Here is a 27,219-nt window from a genome sequence, read left to right on the forward strand (position 1 = left end):
AGTTCAAGCTTGGATTTACTATTTCTGCGAAGTCGATGCATCTTCATCTTGGCAACTTGACCTTTCATGCAAAAAGAATCCCCGTGTCACGAGAGACAAATCTGTCAAAACTGCACCGATCCAAACTCTCTCTTTTATTCTATTTCAAAGCTGCTGGTACAGTTTACACACAAACTTCACCTGAATGAACTCAAAGCACCTGAACGTCTTTGGTCAGAGGAGAAACTATTGATTCTGTTTGTGCAGGAACAAAAGTGCCCTAAAGAAAACACATTTAAATTCACCACATCTGGATTCGTCTCTGATCTGCACCAGTTCCAATCGATCTAGTCCCCAAACTCCACAAAGAGACCCTGGTTGAACCGGGATTCAAACCAGCAACCTTCTTACTGTGAGGCAACAATGCAAACTACCACATCACCTGATGCCCCCATGAAACAGGAAACCAGGAAACAAACCATGTATCTCAATAACCTCTGACACATTTTACACTCTGGTTTGTAGGTTTTAATGCCACTTTCAGTTTTTCATCTTTTATTCGTTATATCCTTTTTAGTGTTTTATCTTTTTTAGTGTTTCTAGGGCAGGTGCAATATTCAACTCAACTTTATTCTGCATTATTATTATGGATCTTACACGATATGTCCTTGTGTACTTAGAGAAATCAAGGAAAAGGTTAAAAAACTCAACTTTAAGAGATTGAAGTTCACTTCGTTGACCTGTCAAGTATTTTTTGTGTAATCTTGGTTACAACCGACAAACAAACTGAGGAGGTGAAGACCAAACCTCCTGATGAACTTGACTTTGTTTTAAGAAATGCATCAAGGGGTTTAACGCTTTTAACTTTTATATGCACTCAGCTTATTATCAGTTTCCGTCTGCAGGGCTCAAACACTGACCTGCAACATCTCTGACTGGGAGGAATTAAACTTCAAAAGTTAGTTAGGACAAAAGTGGCTGTTTTTATAAAACTTATCACTTCCATGGATTTACATATTCAGACGATATTGACTTTAAACCCGACGCTTGACCCTCAAAATTAATCCCTGCTTTTCCGCTGGATATCACATTCGCAGGCTGCGAGCGGGCGGAGCGGTGCACACTCGCATCCTCTGTATAATTCCTTTGTGTTTACATTGTGATTTCTGCTGCTTCTCATCTTTATTCCACAGAGCGGCTTTATGACAGACCTGTTCGAGACGCGCATTAAAGTGTCAAGAGACGAACGAGCTTTCATTCTGGAGCGGGCTGACAATTTCAGAGCCACAGAGCAGAATCTGTATCCACCCTTTTTAAAGCCTCTGCCTTTCTTCTCCTCACTGCGGGATATTTGTTCAAAGAAGAAAATTAGACGGGACTCTGTGAGCCACTTGCTTATGACAGAGCACCGAGGAAGAGGATGGAGCTGAATTGGCGTATCATTGTTCGCAGTTGCCCACTGTGCCCACCTGACAAAGATAATTCGGTATCGTGTATCAGATTTATTCCAAATCCTCTGAGATCAAGGCTCAATTATTTTTTTATTTCATTGAACAGGCTCTTGTTTAACATTGTAGATGTATTTTTAATATTCAAATAGTTTTATTCAGGAGAAACTCGGAATAGGTTTTATGAGGCTGCCACTCCCGTCCACACATATATCATCAGAGGCCAATTCTGAAATACAGTGCCTTGCATAAGTATTCACCCCCCTTGGACTTTTTCCCATTATGTACTGTTACTAACTGGAATTCAAATAGACTTAAATAAACTTTTTCCCGTTTGATCAACAAAACATGCATAGTACTTTGGAGGTGCAAAATAAATTTTATTGTGACACAAACAATAATGAGAACAAAAAAGTTAACATCTGTTGGGTGCATAAGTATTCACCCCCCTGTGTCAATACTTGGTAGAACCCCCTTTCGCTGCAATTACAGCTGCAAGTCTTTTGGGGTATGTCTCTACCAGCTTTGCACATCTAGAGATGGAAAGGTTTGTCCATTCTTCTTGGCAAAAAAGATGAAGCTCAGTCAGATTGGATGGAGACCGTCTGTGAACCGCAATCTTCAAGTCTTGCCATAGATTCTCTATTGGATTGAGGTCTGGGCTTTGACTGGGCCATTTTAAGACATTAACATTCTTTAATCCAAACCATTCCTTTGTAGCTCTGGCTGTATGTTTAGGGTCATTGTCCTGCTGGAAGATGAACCTCCGCCCCAGTCTCAAGTCTTTTGCAGACTGCATCAGATTTTCTTCAAGGATTTCCCTGTATTTGGCTCCATCCATCTTTCCCTCTATTCTGACCAGTTTCCCTGTACCTGCTGAAGAGAAGCATCCCCACAGCATGATGCTACCACCACCATATTTCACTGTTGGGATGGTGTGCTCAGGGTGATGGGCAGTGTTGGGTTTTCGCCACACATAGCGTTTTGCATTGAGGCCAAAAAGTTCAATTTTGGTCTCATCTGACCAGAGCACCTTCTTCCACATGTTTGCTGTGTCTCCCACATGGCTTCTGGCAAACTCCAAACGGGATTTTTTATGGATCCCTTTCAACAATGGCTTTCTTCTTGCCACTCTTCCATAAAGGCCAGATTTGTGGAGTAGACGACTAATAGTTGTCCTGTGGACAGATTCTCCCACCTCAGCTGTGGATCTCTGCAACTCCTCCAGAGTAACCATGGGCCTCCTGGTTGCTTCTCTGATGAATTTTCTCCTTGTCCGACTCTTCAGTTTGGGTGGACGGCCTCCTCTTGGTAGGTTTGCGGTTGTGCCATATTCTTTCCATTTTCTTATGATGGATTTTATGGTGCTCAGAGAGATGTTCAAAGCTCTGGATATTTTTTTATAACCTAACCCTGCTTCATATTTCTCCACAACTTTATCCCTGACCTGTTTGGTGAGCTCCTTGGTCTTCATGATGCTGTTTGTTCAGTAATGATCTCCAACAAACTCTGAGTCCGTCACAGAACAGGTGTATTTATACTGAGATTAAATTGCAGACAGGTGGACCCTATTTACTAATTATGTGACTTGCAAATGTGACTTGTGAATGCAATTGGTCGCACCAGATCTTTGTTAGGGGTTTCACAGTAAAGGGGGTGAATACATATGCACTCAACACTTTTCAGATTTTTATTTGTAAATAATTGTGAAATCCATGTAATATTTCCCCCCACTTCCAAATGATGCACTATTTTGTGTTGGTCCATTACATAAACTCACGATGAAATAAATTTTAATCTGTGGTTATACCATGACAAAATGTAGAAAAGTCCAAAGGGGGTGAATACTTATGCAAGGCACTGTATCACAAATCTAATCAGCTATAATAAAAAGGCAAACTTAAATAAATAAAAGAAAGGTTGGGTTGCTAATTTGTTTCTGAAACACTGTTTATTTTATTTGTTGAAATTCTCCCGACAGCATTAATAAAAAATAAATAGAAAAGTAGGAACAGGCTTCACTTTTATTTCCTGATAATAGAAGTTTATACATCATAACTTTAAACATAGAGGAGAGTTTATTCAGTACGTGTGTTTATATTCCACAACCAAAACCTCAAAAGTATAAAGTCCAGCCTTCACATCAAAGTCTGACTATTTCTAGTGTTTGCATCTTCATCTTGGCAACTTGACCTTAAGGCAAAAACAATCTGAATCCATCAGAAGCGTCCAGCTCCATCTTCTCCTCTTTTTCACTTCTCTCTATCGTTTTCTTTTTACAGCTGCTTCCAGGTATCACAGGCTGCGGGTCATCCACGAAGAAGACTCAGGAGAAACAGTACAAACAGACTCTTGACCTGAATAAACCTACAACTCAATTCCTGCTTTAAGTCCGAGGTTGTGAAACCTCTGCAACAGCGATAGAAGTTTATCTTAACGCGCTATTATCCTTCAACGAACTGTTTCCCTCTGATTTGAGGAGCTAAATGCAGAGCGTGGCGTGAAAGACAAGTCCAATTGGGTCAGATCCAATCCCAGAGCGCTTGAAACAGACTTGTCAAGAGGCGTTTTGAAAGGAAAACAAAAGATTGGGATGCTTTAAAAAGACTAAATAACAATAATGGATAATAAAACAAAGGAGACAAACGGCATAAATGCATCACAAACTGCTCGGCAATGGGGCCAATGAGACTTTGTGATGAGAGCGTTGAGAGTAAGAATCAGAAAGCTCCAGCTCAATAGGATCCGTTGTTGTTCATATAATTTGCTCCCGAAACAGAAAAATCGTCAGGTTGAGTTGACCTCCTCTTCGCCGGCGCCGAACACGGGCTCCCCCGGCATCAAACCGTCCGAGGCCTAATGCGTCGCAACGTTTAATAAACTCTACAAACCGTGTGAATTAACTGTCACATCAACGCGAGCACTGCACTTAGCCGCACGGCTTCAGCAGCCTGATGTTTCAATAGAGTTGAAAAGGGTTTTTTTATCCTGCAGCATCATCGTGAAAGCATTTCTCCCGGCGCACACACATAAAAAAAAAAAAAAAACAGACATCCAGGTGATAAATCATCCTGCGCTTCTTTTTGGCGCTGGTTTCAATTTTCTCTTTATTGTACAATCAAGAGAGGATAATTAATTTTGCAGTGTGCAAAGATGGCTACCCTGCACTGTAGATATAAATCACTCTTCTTCTTCTCGGGGTGAGATCAGCATTTTTGGAATGTATTTCATATCCCGATTAATCAAATTGAGTTTCACGTCTTCGTCAAAGCTGAACTTGGCACATTTTACACGTGGAATAAGAGTAAACCGGTAAAAATATGTAGTGGTTCAGCGCTTTTAGTTTATTTTTTTACTAGTCATTCTTTTCAAATGAGGTTCTTGGGTCTAAAAGCTTCTCGTCTTCTCTAAATGAGACTTTTTACCCAAATGTTTTCATTGGTTATAAATACTTTATCTGCTCCATCTCACTTTAGACCTTCTCCTCCTCCTCCTGATCACAGGAGGGAAACTGGTGCAGTTGGCTGATATCAAGTTACACGACTTCTGGGGATCGAGGTTAAAAGCTTTGAAACAAGTTCCCTCCGGGTGCATTTGTTCAGCTGCCAACATGAGAAGTTCCTTCACAGAGAGGAGTCGTCTCAGGAGAAGCTTTCGTCACGTCACGTGATACGTTGAGATTATTCACCGAAATGAACCAGAACATAAATGTAATATTATTGGATCTGTGGGGTTTGTATTTGTGATGTAGCTCTTATGGAAGAAAAGAATAAAATATATTATACATGCTCACTGTCCAAAGAATTAAAAAACTTAGTGTTTCTTATGGTTTCCATGTGTTTCCCATGGGCTGAATCCCCCTGAGATGTAAATACAAATTCATATAACGGCTTCAGATATGTGAAACATTTGAATTATGACAAAACAAATCAAATTCACAGAGTTAGCTATGAATTAAAAAGTATATATATATATATATATATATATATATATATATATAATGAATCAAAGCTATCATCTTGTGGACCATGTATTACCAGGTATTGCAGTATGTTTGCCCGGCGGCCTGTCTGCTGGTTGCCTGGTGATTCGCTGTTGCTGCCTTCAGGTGACGTTTAACAGTTTTCCGCCCCGGACAACTTTATTTATTTGGCAGAAACCAACTCAAGCCGCCCTGGGGACCAATGTTAATGTTCTTTAACCAGCACCATGCTGGACATTGGTCAACTTTTTGCATTTCACTTTGTTTTACTTATTAAACTTTTATTTTGAACGTTTCTCTGCATTGATATTGAGTCATTTTACAAAACCCCTCATCAATTTAGATTATTTGAACGTTCAGCAAAGATGCAAGACTAAAACTGTGTTAAATTATAAAAGTGACTGTTGGTGCTAAAGGTGGCTCGACTACACTGGATTTTAATTATTTATTGTATAAATTATGATCCATTACGAACAGAGACACTTCAGTAACCATGAAAATAAAGAATCTGTTGCCAGGACACTTCTCGTGTTTTGTTTGTGACTCTCTTCCTTACGAGACTGTCCCATTACTGTTTCCTGAAGAGGGGCCCTTCTAATCTCCTTCATGCACAGTAATTACAATCTGTATTTCTGAATTAGCAGTTAACCAGATGTCTGATGTGTCCCAGCACAACTGGCTTCACGCAGAGTGGCCCGGAGTCGTAATCACACTTCTCTCTGAAGCTTTTATGATCGTCGAGATGTTTACGAAGCTTCCGACGACGCCTGCATCTCTGTATCTCCACTTTTTTTTTTACCTCTACGCACATTTGCTCCATCATAAATCTGTCTGTGTGGAGGGAGACATGCTCTGAATGCACGGCTCGCCATGTAAATCAATCATTCCTGCAGGGGGGGTAGAAAGCAGCATCGTCAGTGCTGCGGCTGAATACTGAGCTGCACCATTCCACTGCCAGCTCCTCTACTGGGTCTGCGTTGTGTACACGGGCCAGAACATAATAAACTGTTCACACTGTACATGCTTCTCCAGTAAAAATGACCTCAAAATGACTTAATTTATTCTGATGTGCATGATGAAATTATTTTTAACACATTTGAAGCGATAAACAACTTCCCACACAGAAAAGCTATTTACTGAATGATTATGTAATCACCGGGTAATTAGTGCAAGGACACCAGGCTTGTTAATGTGTGCACAACAATAAATATGTTATCAAAAAGTCAGAGGTTTAAACTTCCTCCAGAGAAACAACATCCATGGAACAATTTCTTCTTTAAACAAACTACAATATTAATGTTACTGTGTTTTTTTTTCTTGCTAAACTATTTGTGTTAAACTCCTGATTTATTTGTTTCTCGGCTCCTCTTCACCTCTTCAAACATCAGCTGTATTTCATCCCTGATTCATTGTGCAATTAGGTGCATTTTTACTTTGGCCTGAAACAGAATTTACAAGACCACTTTGTTCCTATAACTGGTTCTATATAACAGTTAAGAGCCCATTATGGAGGCTGTGTTTGTGTTTATGTTGCACTTTCAGTCTTTTCTCTCTGCACGGCCCCTGAAAACAAGACGGCGTCATTAAGACATTCAGGCTAAAATAACTTTCTTCTGCAGATTCATAAGAGCATATGTGTCTTTAAAGTCCAAAACATGAAAACAAGAACTTTAGTTTGGCTTGTGAAATCCAAAAAAGTTCTCGTCTCTATCCACAACTCAAAGCATTTTACAAAACAAGCCACGTTCACCCGTCCACATTTATACAGCAATACTGTGTCGTGTTGTTTTTCACACACGCCGTCATGGAGCGATTTTAGATTCAATAACTTGCCCAACGACACCAGACTGGAGGAGCCGGGGATCGAACCATCGACCTTCTGGTTAATGAACGACCCGTTCTTCCTCTACCTCCTCTCATCCAGAAAAGACATGTTTGAGGAGTTTCTCCTATGGATTAAACTATAGTTGACGAGTCAGTAAATATGACCCACTAACTGAGAATGTGTGTCTTTCATTTTCCTTCCTTTGTTTCTCTGTAGCTTCTCTCGTATTCCTCCTTTTTATGTCAGAAGGTATAAAAATCGCGTCTGGGTTTTTTGGAAGAGCTCATGAAAGAAACACTCGCTTCAGGGGTTGAACACAGGTGCAGTGGAAAAATAAGATTCTTGTGTTAAAAGTTAAATGCACATTTTTAATGCCTCTGTCGAACAACATAAAAACAAATTTGTTTGATTTAATATTTCAAATGCAACACCTCCTTAAATCAGCTTGGACAAACATCTGCCGGGGGGGGGGGGGGGGGAGAACAGCCTCCACGTTTCTCTCTTAGTTTCTCCAAGTTGGATCAGTGTAATGCACAGAGGCTTTAAACACGAGCCACCATCTGTGAAGGTCTGACTTCCAAGTGTCGGTGCGCGGAACAGTCGGCCTGCGCAGTCGAGATATACCGGCTCCGAGCCAATGTATATGAGACACGAGGGCCGGGGTTGTGTTTTTGTGCAGAATACACAAAGTGTTGGCAGCGCGAGCTCTTTGCAGAAGTCCCTCCAGTGTCCCGGTGCATCCGCTCCTCCTGAAACGAACAGTGGGAGCTCGGTGGTTCCTGGTGAGTGACAGAGGTGACAGCGGGTCATCCTGCTCAGAGCAAACATGTTTGTTCCAGGCGAATGACAGGATGACAATGAAAGAGCCAGGTAGAGTTTACCCCCCCCCCATCGATACGACACACGAACACTTTTCACCGAGACAAAGCGACCATTATACGAGGAGGAAGGGTTGATGGCGTGAAACTGAAATACCAGGAAAACACTCAAAAGCCACTTATTCCTAGTTTTGTGAATGTTTTTGTTGAGAGTGCATCAGAAAGATTTTACACGTTTTATTTTTAAAGAGTGCAACTTCATGTCTCTGTTGATGTTGATGATGCCCAGGGGGCGATGATTAATTTTTCAAAGGTGTTTTTGTTGCTGTTTTTCTTCCTCAGAAAAAATGAGACCATAAAGAAGCAAATTCATTGATTGCTCCTCAAAGGGATTTAGCATCTTGTTCAAGGACGGTCGGACGCTTTGCCGTCACGGGGGTTTGAATCTGGGCCACGTGGCTGATGGACGGTCGCACTAATTTAAGTCTTTGCTCTTTTTTTGGGGTTGTTTTTTTCGTGTCCTCGCGGTGGATTTAAATGAGCCTCAGTTCACTGAACAACACAACGGAGAAATTGCTTGAGAAAAGAATTTGTGGAGACAAAATCCGAAAGTGTGTCGTGATACATTATTAAAAAAAAGTTTTGTTTTTCAAATGTGAGACCCCGTGAACTCGCTCGGGAAAAAAACAATCAGTTCTATTACAGAAACTTCAGGGACAAATATACAACCTGCAGAGAAAATACTAACTTTATACACCTGATTAAATACAGAGGCAGATAATCTAAAGTTTTAGTTCTGTGCACCTTCAAGTAAAGTTTGATAAAATCGATTAAAATTAAATAAAAGTAAGGAAATATGTACAAAAACAAATGCATAGAAATACATCATGAGTTCATTTTTTTTTTTGTTGTTGAATATTTTAGATTAATAAAGAACTAACTTTTAACATTTTGCCAAGTCTCTCTCAGCCAAAAATTACAAAAACAAGCAACAGCCTTTAAACGACGCTGGCGAAGAAGTTTAAAAAGTTTTGCTTCTGAAAAACATCCAGGTTTCTCACATTTGAAGAAATGAAGCTCAAAGGCTAAAACTTAGCAAAGCGTCATAATCAGTGAAGTGACTTGTAATAATAATCTTAAGTCTTAAAACGTTTGCATCGTCTCTGGAATGATTTTGTTTGGATCAAACATTTCACATGATCCATCTTTCATCCTGTTACAGAGTCTGATCCTTGTGAACATGAAGGTTGAACAATAATATAAATTGAATTGCTTCATTTGCTTTGAGCCTCATCTGCTCTGCTCTGCATCACGTGGTCGTAGAGGAATCGACGAACCTCAGTCCAGCTTCACAGTCTCTGTTTCTTTCTACTTCAGTTCAGCCTCATCAAATAAACATAAAGCTGTCAAGGTGGAGAACAAAGAACCTCCAGTTCCTTTTGGTCTGCGTCATTTTATTCTGCCATCAAAAACCAAAACCATTAACATTTTAAATCACCCCTCAAAAATAGTACCTGGAGCTCAAAGGGGATTTCTATCAGAAGTGGAACTGTTCAGGCATCACAGGTTTTCCTGAAGAAGCTTTTTTTCGGGACCGAGCTCGACGGCATGATCCAAATAAATAAAAAATTTAGTGACACCTGAAATTTTCAGCATTTCTCCAGACCGGCGCAGGAAGCGCTGTCAGATGTTGAGATGCGTTCACTCAGGATTTTTTTGGGCAGCGTTTGTAAAGACCGTCTTCGCCGAGTGTTAATCTTTGTGCCGGAGCCAGAACTGAGAGTCTTTGTGACGCCGGTATCTTCTTTATCACCGCGGAACAGGCCACAAGCTGAGCCTCCGCTGCCAGAGACGGATCTGCAGACGTGTACGTCCGCATCCATTCCGCTCGCACTTTATTATGCAACGAACGCCATTCAGCGTTTGACAGCTCAGTTACATGCAACAACCATGAGATGATAAAGTGCAGAAACAATAAGATGGATTATGCATGTCGGACTGTTGAACCTGGACAGTATCGAGTGAGCTAACGGAAAACGCAAAAGCCACAACACAACCGCAAAAGCCACAACACAACCGCCAAAGCCACCACACAACTGCTAAACCCACAACACAACCGTTAAAGCCACAACGCAACCGCCAATACAGCAGAAGCCAAAAAACAACTGCAATAGCAAAGGCAACACAAACAGGAAAACCCCAACACAATGGCAAAAGCTACTACACAACTACAAAGGCCAGAACACAACCGCAAAAGCCACAAACACAATTTTAAAAGTCACACAACGGAAACAAAACCACAACGGAAGAGAGAGAAAAACGGATGATGACAATGAAACTACCAGATTTTCTCACTGTGGTCAAACGAGCCAATCACCTGGCTTGTGTAGTTGTGTCGTGGCTATTGTGACTGTGTTGTCACTTTTGCAATTGTGCTGTGTTGTGTGTGTTCACGTTTTTCCATGAGTGAGACTCTGCGAACGTAGAGATGGAAGAAAAACAGCGATAGCACCCTGCACCTTAGATTCCTTGATCCATTTCCGTGTAGCATTTTCTTTCTTATCTGAGATTGAGACTTTTCCTGCGGCTGCGGTTCCACAGCAGAAATAAAATCTGTCATTTGAAACATCAACAGTGGGCGTCTGGTTCAGGTGTCGCACACAAATGGAAAAAAAAACTATATCGTTTTAAATGTTCTATAGAAATACGTAGAAAACAGAAGCTTTATTGTAAAACTCCAAAAGCCAAACTCAAGTAATTAAAAAAATACACTTAAGGGGTCGTGCAGAAAGAACATCTTTGTGAAAGAAGATCTTTTTTCTGACTGTGCTCAATCTACAGGGGCCAAAAGCTGCAGGACTCATCTCTGTGACGTCTCGTTTTCACTCTCAGCTCCCACTCTCCTAAAGAATGAGATCCTCTGCCTTTCAGGGTCTGCAGAGAGATTTCAGTTTGGATGCTCGGCCCGCAGCCTATGTGGCTGTGGGCCACTTCATTTATTATGCATAGCGGCTCCTCTTAGCGGGCAGGTGGCGGCTGCGGCTGGGGAATATCCAACATGGAGGATATCATCAAGCAGGTGGTACCGTGGCCCCCGGAAATTAATAGTTGACCGGTCCACTGGCTATTCACCTTCGTTTCAGCCGTGACCACGAGCCGACATCCATCTGCACCTCCCAGCAATCGATGACCTAAAATCAACCCGGGCCTCTGTCCCCTTGCTCCTGATTATTTCTTTCCAACACCTCGGCAGACGTTTTAATTCCGTCTTGCCTGGTTCCTGTCTCCTGAACCAGGCAAGTGGCGAGTCTCCAGAGTCGGTGCAGAACGTGGCACCGGGTCGTTTGGGGCAAATGCTTATTAATGAAAGTAGGGCAGGTTGTTGAAGGTGCCCGAAGGTGAGCTTTACTGATACAGGCGGGATGGTTAGGGTCGGGTTCAAACTTGGATTCTTACAGTCTCTAAAAAACTCTCAATCAAAGTTTAAGAACATCCTCACTGTCCTGCAGATCAACAGGTTGATGATAAATTAAAGTGGAAAGAGTTAAGATACAGATGTTGTTTGGCTCACAAGGAAATGCTTTTCAACGTTTCTTTGCAGATTAATATTCGTGCTCCTGGTATTTCAGTTTTTCTTGTAGCTTGTTGTTCTTGGTTCCAGAGACTGTTTGCCTTCTATGAGGTAAAACACATCTGTGCTGAGGTTTAAAGTGTCTTTGCCTTTTGGAGATGTCAACCAATCAACCTCCTGGGCATCCCAAAGGGGAGGTACCACCCCACCTCCTCAGTTGATGTTCCCTTTTAAAGGAACTGGCATGAAACGCACCATCACACTGCTTCGTGGACATGCTGGTCACAGATCACCCCGCAGACTGTGTCCTGACGCAATGTTGGAAAAACTGTCGCTCCGCAAAGGTGTCATATCATCCTCAGGGTCCAAATCCCACATGAGATGTTACCTGACCAGGATTCAAAGGTATTAAATAATACAGGACTTGTCTTGTGGCGTGGCTCAAGGGATAGAAATGTCACTTCACTGGTCCGTCAGGCTGCAGGTGCAACATTTGGTTCAACAGAGAAATATCTCGACGGCAGATTACCTAACGTGGTGAGACTGAAAGATTCATAAAATGGCCGCAGCCAATCAAAACCAGTGGTTAATTATTTAGTAAATTAACTCTCAGATCCATTAAAGTATCCCCCAGTTAGAAAACCAGTTATTTTTTTATTACCTTTATACATTTGGATGTTTTATTTATTCAATTGTTTCTATAAAATTGAACGATGCTTTAAAGCCTTTACAGTCCAACATGCAGAAATCTAAATGTATGTATTTATCATGACTATATACTGTATTAATCATTATATGTGGCCACTCCACATAGACTTCTAGAAAATGTCTTGAATATATATAACTCCTCTCCAGTAATAACATGTTCTTGTCCCTGTCATGGTTCGTACACAGTAAACCTCCTCATGCAGAAAGCAAGTATAGAATGTAAGAATACCAGGGTCCATATTTATTCATCGTGGATATTGGATATAGTTGGAAAGTCACGGATCCGTCTCCCTGCTCCTTGCTTCAAATCCACATTCTGCTTGGCTGATATTCCCTGGGATTCCCCCCCCACCAATCCACGCTGTGCACTGGCTTCCCACCGAATAAGATACTGCTCCAAAGTGAATAATGAGCAGCTTCTAGTTTCTATTTATTCATCACTGGGATCTGATACGGTTCTTTTCCAAGGTTTCATATGTAATCCGAGGCTGGAGGTTTCCTGTTTGGTGCCAACGGGCGATTCTAAACCAGATTTGTACGGGGGTGTGACACACAAGCTGTGTGACGGGGGGGGTAGGAGCATCTTTCCCATGTTAGGCTTTGAGTGAATATGGTTACATGCAGCTGTATGTAGATGTATGTGCACTCCACTCCTGGTGTATTATTCATTCCACGACTAAACTCCACGTGGGAGTTTCTTCGCATCTTCATCTTATCGCACTTAAATCTCGTTTTTTATTAATAGGTACAAGAAACGAGACAATTTCCGTCAGATCTTAAGCAATGGATAGAATAACAAATATTGATAAAGCACTTTTTAAAAACAGTGTTTACACAGTGTTCTGACAGCAAAGCAAGACAAGTAAATATACTGTAAGAGATGCAATGTGACAAGGAGGCCAGACGAGGAGGAAGTGTTCGAATTAAAGGAATAAATATAGAGTTATGTCACATTAGAGCAGTAATATGACAATAAAAATAAATGAAATAAAAGGTGAAAAGAAAGATGTATCTCCCTGTAACTTATTGGGAAAGTCAAACTGTGTTTTGTTTTCCCCTGCAGAGGAAGCCACCTGGATAACTGTCTATTATCACACACTCTGTAAACCACCTGGTTTTCTGCCTGGGGGGGTTGGGATTGTTTTAACGTTCATCATTTTCCATTCAGACCCACGCATCATACCTGTGCATCTGCTGCTCGGTAAATAAATAAATAAATAAGCAAAGTAAATTGCAAAAAAACAGCTTGAGGATATTCATCAATGTTGGTGTGACGGTGCAGAGACGTGGTGGAGAGGTGGTCTTGGGTAATTGAAGAGAAACTAAGGCTCCGTCTCCCGTGTTGTCTGGTGTCACCTTTTTTTCTAACCGGCGGCAGTAAATTTAAATAGTCCAGAAGAAGAAGTTGGTCTTTATTTACAAACCCAAAACGTCTCTTCATCCGAGCAGCAAAAAAATCACCTGAAAAACCAGAATCAAGTCCGTAAATCACAGAATAACCAAAATTACCTCTTTAAATAATGAGCAAATAAAAGCCAGGTTTATTTTTTTTCTCGTATGAATGTCTGTTTACCCACAGGCGCAATTAAATGATTGATTAGACGCACTTGCTGTTGCAGCTCCGGGCGCAGCGCACTCGAAACCTGCATGACCACCAGCAGCTAGTTAGCACGGATCATTAGCATAGCCACGCCGCGTGTAGCATATAGAATGTAATCTGCTCAGGAGGCGGCGACTGCTCTTTATCATCACGGAGAAAATTATCGTTAACGAGATATTATATGGGCGAAGTAAAAGCATGAAGACGGCTTCGGTTGGGTGACTTTCAGTGATCACAACAGCAAAAGACAACAAGTATAATACATTATCCAACAACAACAGGTGAAAATACACATCAGGAAGTTTAAACTGATGAAAGACGAGCATGTGTACAATTAAATATCAATATTCAGCCTCCTCAAACATTGCAAGACACAACTACAGTGAAATCTGAGCTATGCAAAATAGACAACAATTTGTGTGTCTGTGCACCACAAAAAAAGGATTAATATTTTAATTTAAATGCAAATATTTGATCACATATTAAAATCCATTCTAAACAGGAAGGCAGATTCCTCATTGTTATTATGAAGTTAATCCAAACCTGTGTTTGTCTTTTTCCTTTTTTCCATTCAGTGGAAACAAGGAACCAGATACGAGCCTCGTGCTTCGATTTCGAAAACTGCATAAAAAAAAAAAAGTTTGAAGGAGAGCAATTTGTTTTGTTTAGACACCAGGCCGCTGCAGGAAAAATGAATCTTATGAAAAATGTATGGACCTTAGGTCTCTTAGAATTACCTGCCAAAATGTTTCATGACTCATAATATGCAAGCAGCTGAAGGGCAGGTATATCCAGCGTCGGGTGGCTTCTTTTGCATATAGTAAATCAAATAATGCAAGAAAGCAAATATTATTCAGTCAGTCAGTCAGACAATCACTCACCTGCAGTAAGTGAAGTTATGGGTATTGAGGTGTTTCCTCCTGCAGAAACATCCTTTACTCCACAGAGACTTCTTCAGCGCCGACGCATGTGCAGCTTCGTGGATGCTCCTCGTTTGAAGTGACCGACCATCTTTCAACACTACTTTGTCCAGAGTAAATCCTCCTGCGGCTGAAGAAATGAGATTTAAACATCAGAAAAGCTCCAGGGTCGCAGCGCTGTGCTTGAAATCCTCCATCAGACTCTGAATTCACTGATGCTGTACGGTGCTTAAAAGCTTCTGGCTCACAAACAAATATGAGAACAGATAAAAAAATATGAATCCTTGTATTGAATATATTTAATGCAGATTTCCACACCATGAGCTCATTTCAGCTGCTTTGACGGTCGGCACAGAGGAAAGGGAAATAATAGTATGAAGCATAAATACCTAATCATCTGCAGAGAAATCGCGTCGTGGTCAATTTGGGAGAGGAATCAATATCCAATCTCATGGAGAGTGATCGGGTTGAGATTCACCGTGTGCGTTCTGTTGCTTTTTCCAATAGTTGGGCGAGCTTCAACCAACTTTCCTTTTCATTCCAACAGGAGGAACATCTTGTGGCCTTTGAGGTAAAAGGAGAAAAACATCTGAGGGGGAGATTCCACTTTGATGTCAAGTTGCCAGCTCTGACATTCTTTCTTTCTTTCAGCTGATTCTCGGGGTTGCGCCGCTCGAGACCGATGTGATCTGCTGCGAGAGATTTCTCTTATTTCTCCTCACTACAGCATATCGACCTCGCCGGGTCTTCTGATATCTCACTGCAACACCTTGATGTTGCCGGATTCCTCAGCGTTTCCCTGCAGTTGACTCTAGAAATGTTGTTTTTGCCACAAACTCGAAACCCGTCGGCTTTTACGATGAATTATCCTCCAGGGGGCAACGGCCAATATATTGGGGCTTGATAGCGGACATCCAGGTCAAGACTCTACTCGACTAGTCAGACTGTAAACAAACAATATACCAAGATACTTGCCGATGCATTTCTGTGAATGGACTGTTTACCTGCGGGCAACCAAATCCTGCTCAAACGTGATCGGTCAAAAGACTTCAGACCCCTAAGATCGATAGGTTTTACAAATTCACAGAATCACTTCCTAAAGATTATTTTTGTCACATCTTGTGCCAGGAGCTGAGATCTGGCAAAGTCCAAATTCATAAAGGAAACTACAATTTCAACCAAAAGCTAAATGAAACACAAACCTAAAGCAGTGCAGCTTCCAAGAACGATAATCCCTTACATTAATAAAGTGGCTGAATAAATACCGGCCCACCGTGCAGTACCCATCATTAGCTACGGGCAAGCTTGAGGGGGTTTTCATTAGCCTGCGCTTTAGTTTTAAGGTTCTACTAAACAAGAATAATAACACACACACAGAGCTGATCGAAACACAATTACCCAGTATCCTTTGCCATAAGTGCAACGCAAGCACAGTGCACTTCTCTATTTGCGGCTTTGGGCTCCTCGTGAGGATTCTGATCGTTTCTGATTTCAGAAGTATGAGCAGCGATCGCTCATTTAACCCGCTGAGCACAAGATATTTCCACTGTGGCCTTTATTCCTGCAGGAAGCTGCAGCGTGAACGTCCCCTCAGCGGTTGTGTGGGGGGGATTACAAGGTGAACTGCAGCTTTCCAGGGACAGGAGAGGTCACACCAGCTCCAGCCTCCACCCACACGTCTCCACCTTCCTCCCCCTCCACCTTCCTCCCCCTCCGTCTGACTCCTTCCCTCCCCGCTTCATCAGTGTGTTGCACAAACGCAGCCTGCCACTGATGCCCTCACCTGGGACTCGCGTGTGACCTTTTCCCTCCTTGTCTCGGTGTGCAAGGACGGAGCCGATGCAGCGCTGGCAGCCGCCGGAAACACCAACAACACAACATCTGTCCTACATAGACACAGGAGACACATGTCCCTGAGAAAACTGTAGTCTGCTTGAATACTGTGCATTTCACTGATGCCTGTGTGCGCAGGAGCCCAGATCTTCATCTTATTTACCAGGTAAGGAAGAGCTTCAATATCCAAGATAAAAATCCTGCTTGTTGATCTGGTCACCGAGAGTCTTGGTCTGACAATATCTGCTAAAGGTCAAGGACAGAAAGGTCACTTACAAAGGTCAAAATACAATTAACACGACAGAAAACAATGATACATGTCTTGTGTATATCACATATACAGTATATATATATTTCTTATGTTGCCAAAAATAAAATCTTCCCAGATTTTGAAGGATTAAATTTCTTTTGTTTTTGGTCATTTGATGAAAAAGAAATAAATAAATCTACATCCAGACGCTTCTGCCTTTATTTGTTTTGTAACCACAGTATTTCTAAATTTTTGTATGAGCCACCCTGGTCACATATGTTTAATAAATCAACTTATGCATAGATAAAAAAAAAATACTCTTTTCATTCACTTTAATTGATTCTTCTGCAAAAGATATTTGCTTAAAGGAATCAAAATAACCCTTTTTAAGTGCAATACATTTGGAATTTGTCGGAGAAGAGACATTTTTTTTTGTAAAAGAAATAATAAATGCTGCTGAAATATTGACCACAAACCTGATTTGAAGATAAAATCCTCTGCTCTGTCTTAAAATTCCGCTGCCTCTGCTTGAGATTAAGACGATTAAGAAGATTTTGTCTTGCGGGATGGGAATCAGGTAAATAATGAAACGGTGAGAACAGAGTCTGTTTGAGGAAGCGCTCCCACATGTAGAATCAGCAGCGTTTCCTTGAGGCTCTCTGGGATACAAACATGCTCCAGGCACAAGGGGAAACTCACTGATGATGTCACGCCAAGGTAAAGGTTCACCCCGAGGCCATTGTCTTCCCCTCTTCAATTTTTAATTCTCCAGATGTAAATTTAATGAGCAAATGACTGAGGCCTGATTTTAAATGTCTCATGGATGTTTCTGATAAATTCTGCTGCTGCTGGGCATCATCTCTCATTGATGCACATCTTTCATTCTTCTTTCATTTAAATGCAATCGGCTCGGAGTCAGAAAGAGCCACACCTGGTTCACGGATCAATTATTAACCCGGCTTGCAAATTTTAGAAGCTCGGGCTGTTTTGTTTGAAGACGGATAATGTTGCCCAGAGACCTCGACGCTCTGCAACTGGAGATAACAGACAAGCATAAAGACCGAAGACGAGCAAATTAACAAAACCTCTTTTTGCAATTTGACGACGAATGTTCTGCAAATACACACAAAACACCTGAATTCACAAAGTGTTTCATTTGGGTAAATAAGACATGTTTGTTGTTTCTACAGTAAACTAACCACAGATTGTCAAACTGATTGTTTGTTAATCTCAGGCGTCATTTGAGCATCAAAGACACAAAGCAGGTTTTACCATGAGTTCAGGATCTAAATGAAAAACAACACAAAAGGATATTTATTGAAGTTTTGAGCATGAATGCAGAAATTAGGCCAAAACATCCCAGACATGAACGCTACAATCCGATAAAATTTGAATCCGAAATCTACGTTTTAGCAATCAGGGGATGGAGCGGCAGTATCGAGGTCCCGCCAACACACACGCTCGACCAATCGCAAGTCAGTCTCAGCTGTCAATCATGAGGTCTCAACACATTTTTTAAAATCCAACTTACTGGAAAACACTTGTTTTCGCCTAAAATACAGAAACCATCTTTGAGAATAATGCATTTGCTCCATGTCCTCTCGGCTAACATGGAGGAGGCTGGATTTATGACATGTACCATGACCAGCCACCTGGGGGCGATCAACACACTTTGGCCTCACTTTTGGGGGTTGTCATGACATCCATCCACACATTCAATTGACTGAAATCAAGGTGTTATTTGATAAAGTCTCCCAGCAGAGAAGGAATACATTATACATTTCATATTTTATATTGTATGTGATATATTTCTTTTCACATTTACACAAAATCTAAAATCAGAAGGAGAAGAATCACATGTTCTTCATGTCCAGGTCACTTTCAGCAGAGTCAGGCTCTTAATATTCATATGTGTGTGCAGGAAGATAGGGAACATGTGCACATGTTATTTTAGCCAATGTCCTGAACAAAGAGTGGAGCCTACACGCTTCAGTCCACATGTGGTAAAGTCCCCTGATTGGACGTAGAAAGGGACGCACGTGTGCAAAACGTCCCGCGGGTGATGGTGCATATCAAAGTAAAACACCAAACTACGAGGTCTCCTGCAGAGCTGCCGCCCGGGATCTGCTGAAAGCTGCAAAGATAAAACTGTGATTGTGCTTGAGTGAGCGCAGGCAGAGCCCCGACCTGAAATCTACGGAAAATCTCTGGAGACTCGTGGAAACGGCTGCCCACCGACCATCCTTGCCGAGTTTGAGAGGATCTGTGGTGAAGAATGGCGGAAAATCCCCCAAATCCAGCTGTGCAAAGCTTGTGAAGTCGCAGCCGAGGAGACTGGAGGCTGTAATCGCTGCCGAAGGTTCTTCAGCTGAGCAAAGGCTCTGGATACTTATCTCAATGTCAGATTTCAGTTTCCTTTAAATTAGTCAAATCTTGTTTCTCTTTGTCATTATGGGATATTTAGTGAGGATTATAAAAGGAGAGATTCATGTGAAAACAGTGAAGCGGTTTGGATACTTCCTGCGTTCACTAGATTTATGTTGATCTGACCTCAGAGCTGCTGAATGCTCACAGATCACTTGTTAATATTTCCACATGCGCTCTGCGAGCACGTTCATATACAGACTCTGCATTTGCATTTACAAATCTCCTAGCAACACCTCGAGCACCGTCCGGGAAAATCCAGCACAGAGAATCGGTTCGGTGGAAATAAATCTTTCTTTAGATCGAAGCAGAAAAAAAAGATGCAGTAAGTTTTTATAAGAAGAAGTAAGTGGATGGAGAGATGAGATTTTTCCAGATGTTACTTACAGGAAATTGTCTCTAGTTATGGAAGGTTTAATAAATATTATTATTCCATGACACAATCAAAGTATTATCATAGTATTAACGGATACTTTACATAACAAGAGCATGTGTTTGATGCATTTTTTTAGTTTTGTGAATTTTTGACAAATTGCTTGGATCCTATTTTCTACCAAATCATTCCAGTGAAATTTGGTTTAATTAAGTTTTCTGAGGATATAAAAACTTGATGAAATGTCATGATTGACAGCTGAGACTGACACGACGACATCCACCCGGCTCCAAACGACACAACCGGCATAAGATGGAGGCGTTTGTAGGCGACATTTTGGCTTCATGTCTGTGCGGTCGCAGGAAGTGGAGATGTGTCGTCCATCTTTAGTTACACTCCATGATTTGACCACAGTCACTTCTCCCCACGGTGGAAATCCTTCACTGTGTGAACTGCTCATCAAAGTCGACTTTATAAAACCTTTGATCTGGAATCATCTGCTGCTCAAACGCAGAAATCCTCACTTTGGCCTCAAGTCGAGCATTAAAGACCAAAACGGCTTCTTTTCTAACGCTTCCTGTTTCAAGGCTGCTCAACTAATACATCCTCATGTTTCCATCCACAAACAGATGCTCCACCAAGCTGCAGCGCTGAGAGCTCTGGTGATATTAGGAGGTTATGGGCCGAGCGGTGGCTGTGAGTTAAAGATCCATTAAAGCAGGAGCCTTTCCCCAGCACTGAGGCGGGGCCGCGGCAGGCACTTCATTAAGCAGACAGCTCGGAGAGTTTCAACTGGTGAGCGACTGCAGCAGATCGCCGCTCTGCGTGCGCCGTGCATCACTCAGCCTGATAATGAGAGCGCTGTTTTAGCTCCATTCAGCAGTTTGCAAAATAATTAAAATTGCATTTCATTTCTCAGCCTCCCCCTTTTCTTTTTCATTAGGCCGGAGTGAAGGAGTGGCTGTTGAATGTGACGATACTCTAGTTTATAGTTTCTATATTTAAAAAAAAAAAGGAAAAAGGAAAAGCTTGCTGGTGAAATTGCTTTTTTGAAATGTATATTTGATCTACTGCAAATATTTTAAATTGTGTGTTGTTGCCGAGGTTAATTACACCCTCATTATGTTTGTGTAGCAGAAAGCACTTCTGTTCAGCCTTTACACTTAAGGTGGAAATGACTGCAGCTATTGAACGAACAACTTCCTCTGTAAACAAATACAACAGAAAAAATGGCAATTTTCAAGACTTTGAAAAACAGTTTAAACTTTCTCCTGGTTGGTCGAACTCCAAACTCCATTTGTCCCTTTCAGAAATGCACTTGTGAATCCGTTCAATCAGCAGCGGGGCCATCTGTCACACACCGCCGGTGAACTGACGCAGCCACGACACCGGCTCGTTCCGACCGGTCTGGAGAAAAAATCAAGTTAGAGACGAACGCTGAATAGTTCTGTGTGCAGCACCAGGTCACAGCTGGACTCTCACACATGCACCCCCCCCCCACTGCAGAGGCTCCTCTGGCTGGTTTATTGGATCGGACAGACCAGGTTCTCTAACGCAATCTACACTGTCCTGTACACAACCTGCCAATATGTGTCAAAGAAGAGAAACTGAAAACAGGGGGAAACTTTGAATCAAGTTTGGATCGTACAGCAGATACAGGAGCCGTCACTTTCACACTCAGACGTAATCCAGCAACGACAATAAAGTCCTCAGATGAATTACAGGCTTGGTCGGCAACTGTTTTGTAGTTCAAGATTACAGCTGTATAATTTAAACATTCGTAGAGTCACTCCCTTTTCAGCAATTTGTCTTTTTAACAAAGCGTGAAAAACATGAAACAACATTTACTATAAAATCTTCATTGCAGATAAACTAAGTAGAGTAAAGACAAAGTTAAACAAAATAAAAGTGTTTGAGGAGGACTCACTAATGACAACTGGGATGTTTATAACGGGCACTGCACTAATAATAAAGCTGGATTTGTTTATTTTCTGATAAATGCAAAAGGAATCAGAGGATAAATCTTGAACAGCAAAACACTTTCACATCATTTCAAATAATTGGCAGGTTGCTACAGACACAAGATTATTATGAATAAATTGCATCACGCTTTCAACTTTACACCTTTTTATTTCTGAGAAAACATATCGGGAAAGTAATTAGGGAGAAAAATACATCATATATGTCGCGAGGGGGAAAAAGATCTATATTTAAAGAGAAAGCCTGGATATATAAATGCATAACAAATCAATATGAGCCAATAAAGAGGATGTATGAAATTCTAATGACCAGCACACGGGTTGAATGTTTGGAAACACCAGTTAATGGATCCTCATCTTTCAAAAGAGTTATTCTGAGAAATCTGCTGCACCTCCCTCCGAGCTGGAAGACACAACCCAACAAGACACAGACAAATATTATTTCATTCTCTTTAGTACAAAAAATCTTGTTTCATCTGAAATTGATGGACATATCAAATATTTGCATTTGAACAATTAATGAAAAGCATAATGAAAAAAAAAATAGGGCAAACAATAGGATGAAAAAGCTGATTTGTCACATGCGTGTTGCATAATGCACTCGGGGGGGGGGGGGGGGGGGGGGGGGAATCTTATTTAGACAAAGGGTGAGAAAAGAAACTGACAACCACCAGAGCAACGGGAAGGATTTTGGCTTTCATCAAAGCGATAGCTGAATTATTCAATCAAGTTAATGAAAGTTAATAAAAAATGTACGTCTTTGACACGGCGCCGCCTCTCTGACGTATCTCGGTGAAATGAACCGTGAAAAGCTCCTTTTGAAATAGTAAGAGCTCCTCCATTATTTAAGATCTCCAGGGTTCACTCTTTGAAATGAAGAATCGCCGAGTCTGTGTGAGGGACACATTAAGTCATGTCCCGGTCTGGTCCAACAAAAACTCTAATTTGTTGCAGGATATTTTATCTCGACGTTTGAAAACAAAGCTCCGGGACGACGTGGACAACGCTCCTGTCTACGTGATGCGTTCGTATTATCATTCAAGTTTCTACTGGAATAAGAGTTTTTTATTATTTAAAAGTGAGTCTGACGCTAGTTTTGTGCCTGCGAGTCATAATGAAAACTTTTTTCTTATTAGCTCATACGTCCTGAACGAAGACGAAATGTGAGCGTTTCACTCGTTTCTTTTACTTTCACGGTCTCGATAATCATTTCGGAAGTCGATTTAAATGACTGAGATGCAGCCGGTGACTCATGATCATCATTAGCTCTTGTTTAAGGTTTAAAATAATCCAATGAGCAGACATTTACTACCCTACTCACATTATGAGTCATGTTTATACAGAGATATTCTTCTTATTCTATATTTTAAATGGATAAAGACTAAAAACCCTGTTGCCACTGGTGAGTCACAACATCTGGCTTTTGTCTGCAATGGGAACAGATCCAGTCGGCGTTCACTCCTCCGTCAAATCAACAACTTCAACGTGTATTTGCAGGGAAATAAAATTTTAAAAAAGATGAATGGAGTTAATTTTAATCTGCTGCCAAAAACCTCTTGCATCCCTTCTGCAACACGCTGCAGCTCCAATTAAAAATACTAATTACGATGACCAACATATGGGTTCGGTACCCTGTGCGTATTCACACGTGTAATATTGTGCACACACACATAATTCACAGTCTTGCAGGAAGTCTCGTGCAGCTGCAGAGCCCAAGGCGATGCAGGTAAGATCTCATTAGTTGTGTGTTCACTGCCCCGGGTATCGGTTCCTGCATGTGGAGATCCCCCGCAAGCAAACACACATCGAGCACAGATGTTCACTGTGATGTCAGCGTCTATATCAGCTTTTTATACATGTGCTATTTTACACAGTACACTTAAAACAAGGCAGGTTTATTCACACAGTTCCTTTCAATCACAAGGATATTCAGAAGTGCCTTTGTGTAATCGCTGGTCAAACAGACCTCGGCTGAATTCTCTCCATAAGCCTGGAAGCTGTCAGTTTTAGTGCAATCACATTTCCCAGGTTCCTGTGAGATTTACTGCTGGTTAGGCTCATGAAGCGCCCATGTGTCGACACCTTCTGCACGGTGTTCCTCCGGACCCATATGCTCCACCGCAGGCTGTTATGTCTGAATGACAATTAAGTCAGCTGACGTGCAGATGAAGAGGTTGTGGGTTCTCTCACTCTGCCTTGACATGGTCAAAGGCCGTGTTGCTCCTTAACCACCAGCTGTGGCAGCACGGCTGGTGATAATGTGGCTCTGGAGACGCCACAGGGGACGATTTTCGGCGTTAGTCAATGTCTGTGGATGGATTTTTTCAACGTGATAGAGTCACAATTGTGAAATACACAGTCAGGAGACTCAATAATCAAGTGAATCCCAGTTTTAAAGTCGGTGTGGTACCTCCTCCAAAGCCCAACAGTCCCTTCGCTTCCAGAAAGTTTCATGAAAATCTGATGTGTAGTTTTTCAGCATTTATCCCGATCACAAACAAACGGAGAGCGGCGGAAACGTAACCTCCTTTGGGCGGAAGTGATAACGTAGGAATGATGACTGAGAGCTGAGGATGAATGGGTCAGAACTACTTAACGTTTACGATGTTTGACGTCTGGACCAGTTTCCAATGCTCACGTCAGGGGAATTTTCTAATCCAGTCCAGAAATGTTCTGTGGATCTTCAAGACGTTCACAACCTCGTTCCCCGAGGAGTTCTGTGGGGGCGGCGTGCCGGACTCGGAACTGGCAGCCATGTCCACCTACAGAACATGGACCAAAAAACAGAATGAGCAATGCAATGAAATACAATCTAATACAAACTGTACGGCAACAAAATGCACCAGATGTTGACATGAGAAAAACTGACGCCTCTAACTTCACAAAGCTGCAGATTTGTGAAGTAAGAGGTTATTGTGTAGGATTGTTTTATAATCTCTCCATGTTATAATGTCCACCCCCCTATATGTTATTTTAAGGTGCTTGAATACATTAGAATCGAGCTTGAGAGAGAAACCGAATGCCAAGCCTGTTTTCCAGCTTACAGTAACATGTCCTCTTGCATATATCTCAAAAAATGTTCTTGGCACGTTCACACAAACGCAGCACACCAGTTTCATTTGAATCAACTTGAATTCAGGCCTCTTGTGCAGCGGCTGGCATTCAGAGAAAAGCCCTCAGTGAATAATTATTGTCCACAGTGAGGCGAATTTTAATTTTGTTCGCTTTTGCAAAACAGCTCTGTGGAGAGTTTCAGTGTTCATTTAGATATTTAATACGTCCCAGAGAAAAGGGAAGAACGGAGGAAACCTGAGTGGCGAAGGAAACATTGTGTTCCTCATACTGAACACTGGGATACAGGAGAAAGTTTCCTGTGGATAACGTTTGTAATAATGAAGAGAAGAGGAGGATGTATAGATTTGTTTGGGCTTCTTAACACTGGTCAACTCATTTTTTTGGGCATAATTCTAGATAGGTTATTGTTTTACTGCTATAAGTGATTAAAAATTAAGGATTTCACCAAAACAGACCTGACGTGAACTATCTAAAAATTGCCGCTTAGCCATGAATGAGAGTTTTGTATCTTTCTACGACAAATTATACATTAAATAATAGGTGAAAGAAAAATGTTCCAAAATATGGAAGGAACAGATACATAAGAGACACATTCATAGTATTTTCATCCACTCCCAACAATCAGTTTGGCCCCTTCATGATGTGAGAGCTTTATCTGATCTCCCTTTGAGTTGAAAAGGACATGAAACACCACTTTGAGTTTAAATAAAAGCCAAAAAACACCTTCTCTATTATTGACATTTATGCACTGAAACAGCGTGAAACAAGCAAACAAAACCAGTCGAGTGTCGTATCTGTGCAGCAGCGATCGTTCAGAGGAGCTGAGATCAGAAAGGTGCTGGATTTGCTGATTGTGAAATCAAAGCTCAGCAGAGTACAGACCTCACGGCAAGGTAATTTCCTGGCTGCGCCAAAACTGTTGGAGACGCAGCCATTACAGGACCTGTGGGTTCCAAAATCCCATTAGCTGCCTCACCGCATGTCGGCATGACAATGACAAGATGTGTCCTCGCAAAAGTTTCATTATAATTATTTCGTGTTTGCAATAAAGGTTTCGAGAATGGCCAGGAAATGAGATTTATTTTTTGCTCACAAATCTCCAAAACGAGGACGGAAAGGAAAGTTCAGTGTTTTGCTTTATCTCTTCTGTAAAGTGCAGAGTGAAGTTCAGCTGCCTGATGATCAGAGAAGTTGATCTGCATCAAGTTTCCACTGGAACGAATGAAAACGTATGTTTGTTTATAGGTTGGTGAATCAATCGTCTGCCATTTTGGTGCAGATTTAAATATCACAACTCTGACTGATGGACGTGCATGTAGGTTTGTCCAGAGACTCCATCGTCTGCAGAGAATAAACCTTGTGAACTTTGGTGATCCCTGAACCACTCGACTGACATCATTATTGGATGGATTTCTTTGATCCCTGCAGATGTTAAAGAGACGGGGGTATGATGTGCAACAGTTCTCAGGTCAGAGCTGAAGAGCTGTGGCTTTATGGAGCATATCAACCAGTAGGTATCTGAACCTGCCTTCATGCATTGGTGTCCTTCCTCTTTTTAGACATATGCATCCTCACAGATCTGTTTAAACATTCACAGATTTCCTCTGACAATGTTTCTTTGTCTTTTCCTCTTTACAGTTAATGCAGAATTAGCGTTGACTTTAGTTTCTGATACTTCAGTCTCTCTGTGATATCTGATGGATCATCTCTCTGTTAAACATCATATACGTCCCTGCATGCTGCCTTCTGTACTGTGATCTCTTTAATGCCTCTCGGTTTAGAGTAAATAACACAAAGGCCCTGAGGATGCACATACCAGCGACAGCTTCGATGTGTAGCTTTGATTCACAGTTATAACAATGATGGAATTTATCAACACAGACACATCTCTAATGCATCTGGTTTTCTTTTAGTTTGTAGAAGACACAAGTTAAGGTTTGCTCATTAGTGAGCTTTAGGGATTCTTGTAGGAAAAGTCCATTTCCTCTCATGCATCTTCCACACACACTAAATATGTGTATTTCCCAAAGTGCCTAAATGCTGCTGCTAAAAACCCAATGCAGCCTAAACCATCTGACATCTTACAGGAAGAAGAGGAATATAATCACATAAAAATGCTGTGTTACAGAGAAAGCTTCTGTTTCCAGAGTTTAACAACTAATTACAACAAGCTGCCGTTCTGTGATCGTATCAGAACTAGTATAAATCCTGCAGCTGCAACGCGTGAACATTGTGAGAAAAGAAATCCAGGAAATGCCTCTGATCTGAAAACAGGTTAATCATCAATTCATCTTCTAAACTTCGAGTAGTTTATTTACTCCACACACGAGAATCACTGTGATTACTTTCAGGATTTGGCTTCACGGGACATGGACCACGTTTTAATTGCTCACTAGGAGAAAAGATTGAAGAAAGAACCAAAAAGAGCTTTTTC

This window comes from Hippoglossus hippoglossus, chromosome 20 (genome assembly GCF_009819705.1).
Source record: "Hippoglossus hippoglossus isolate fHipHip1 chromosome 20, fHipHip1.pri, whole genome shotgun sequence".
Classification (NCBI taxonomy): Eukaryota; Metazoa; Chordata; class Actinopteri; order Pleuronectiformes; family Pleuronectidae; genus Hippoglossus; species Hippoglossus hippoglossus.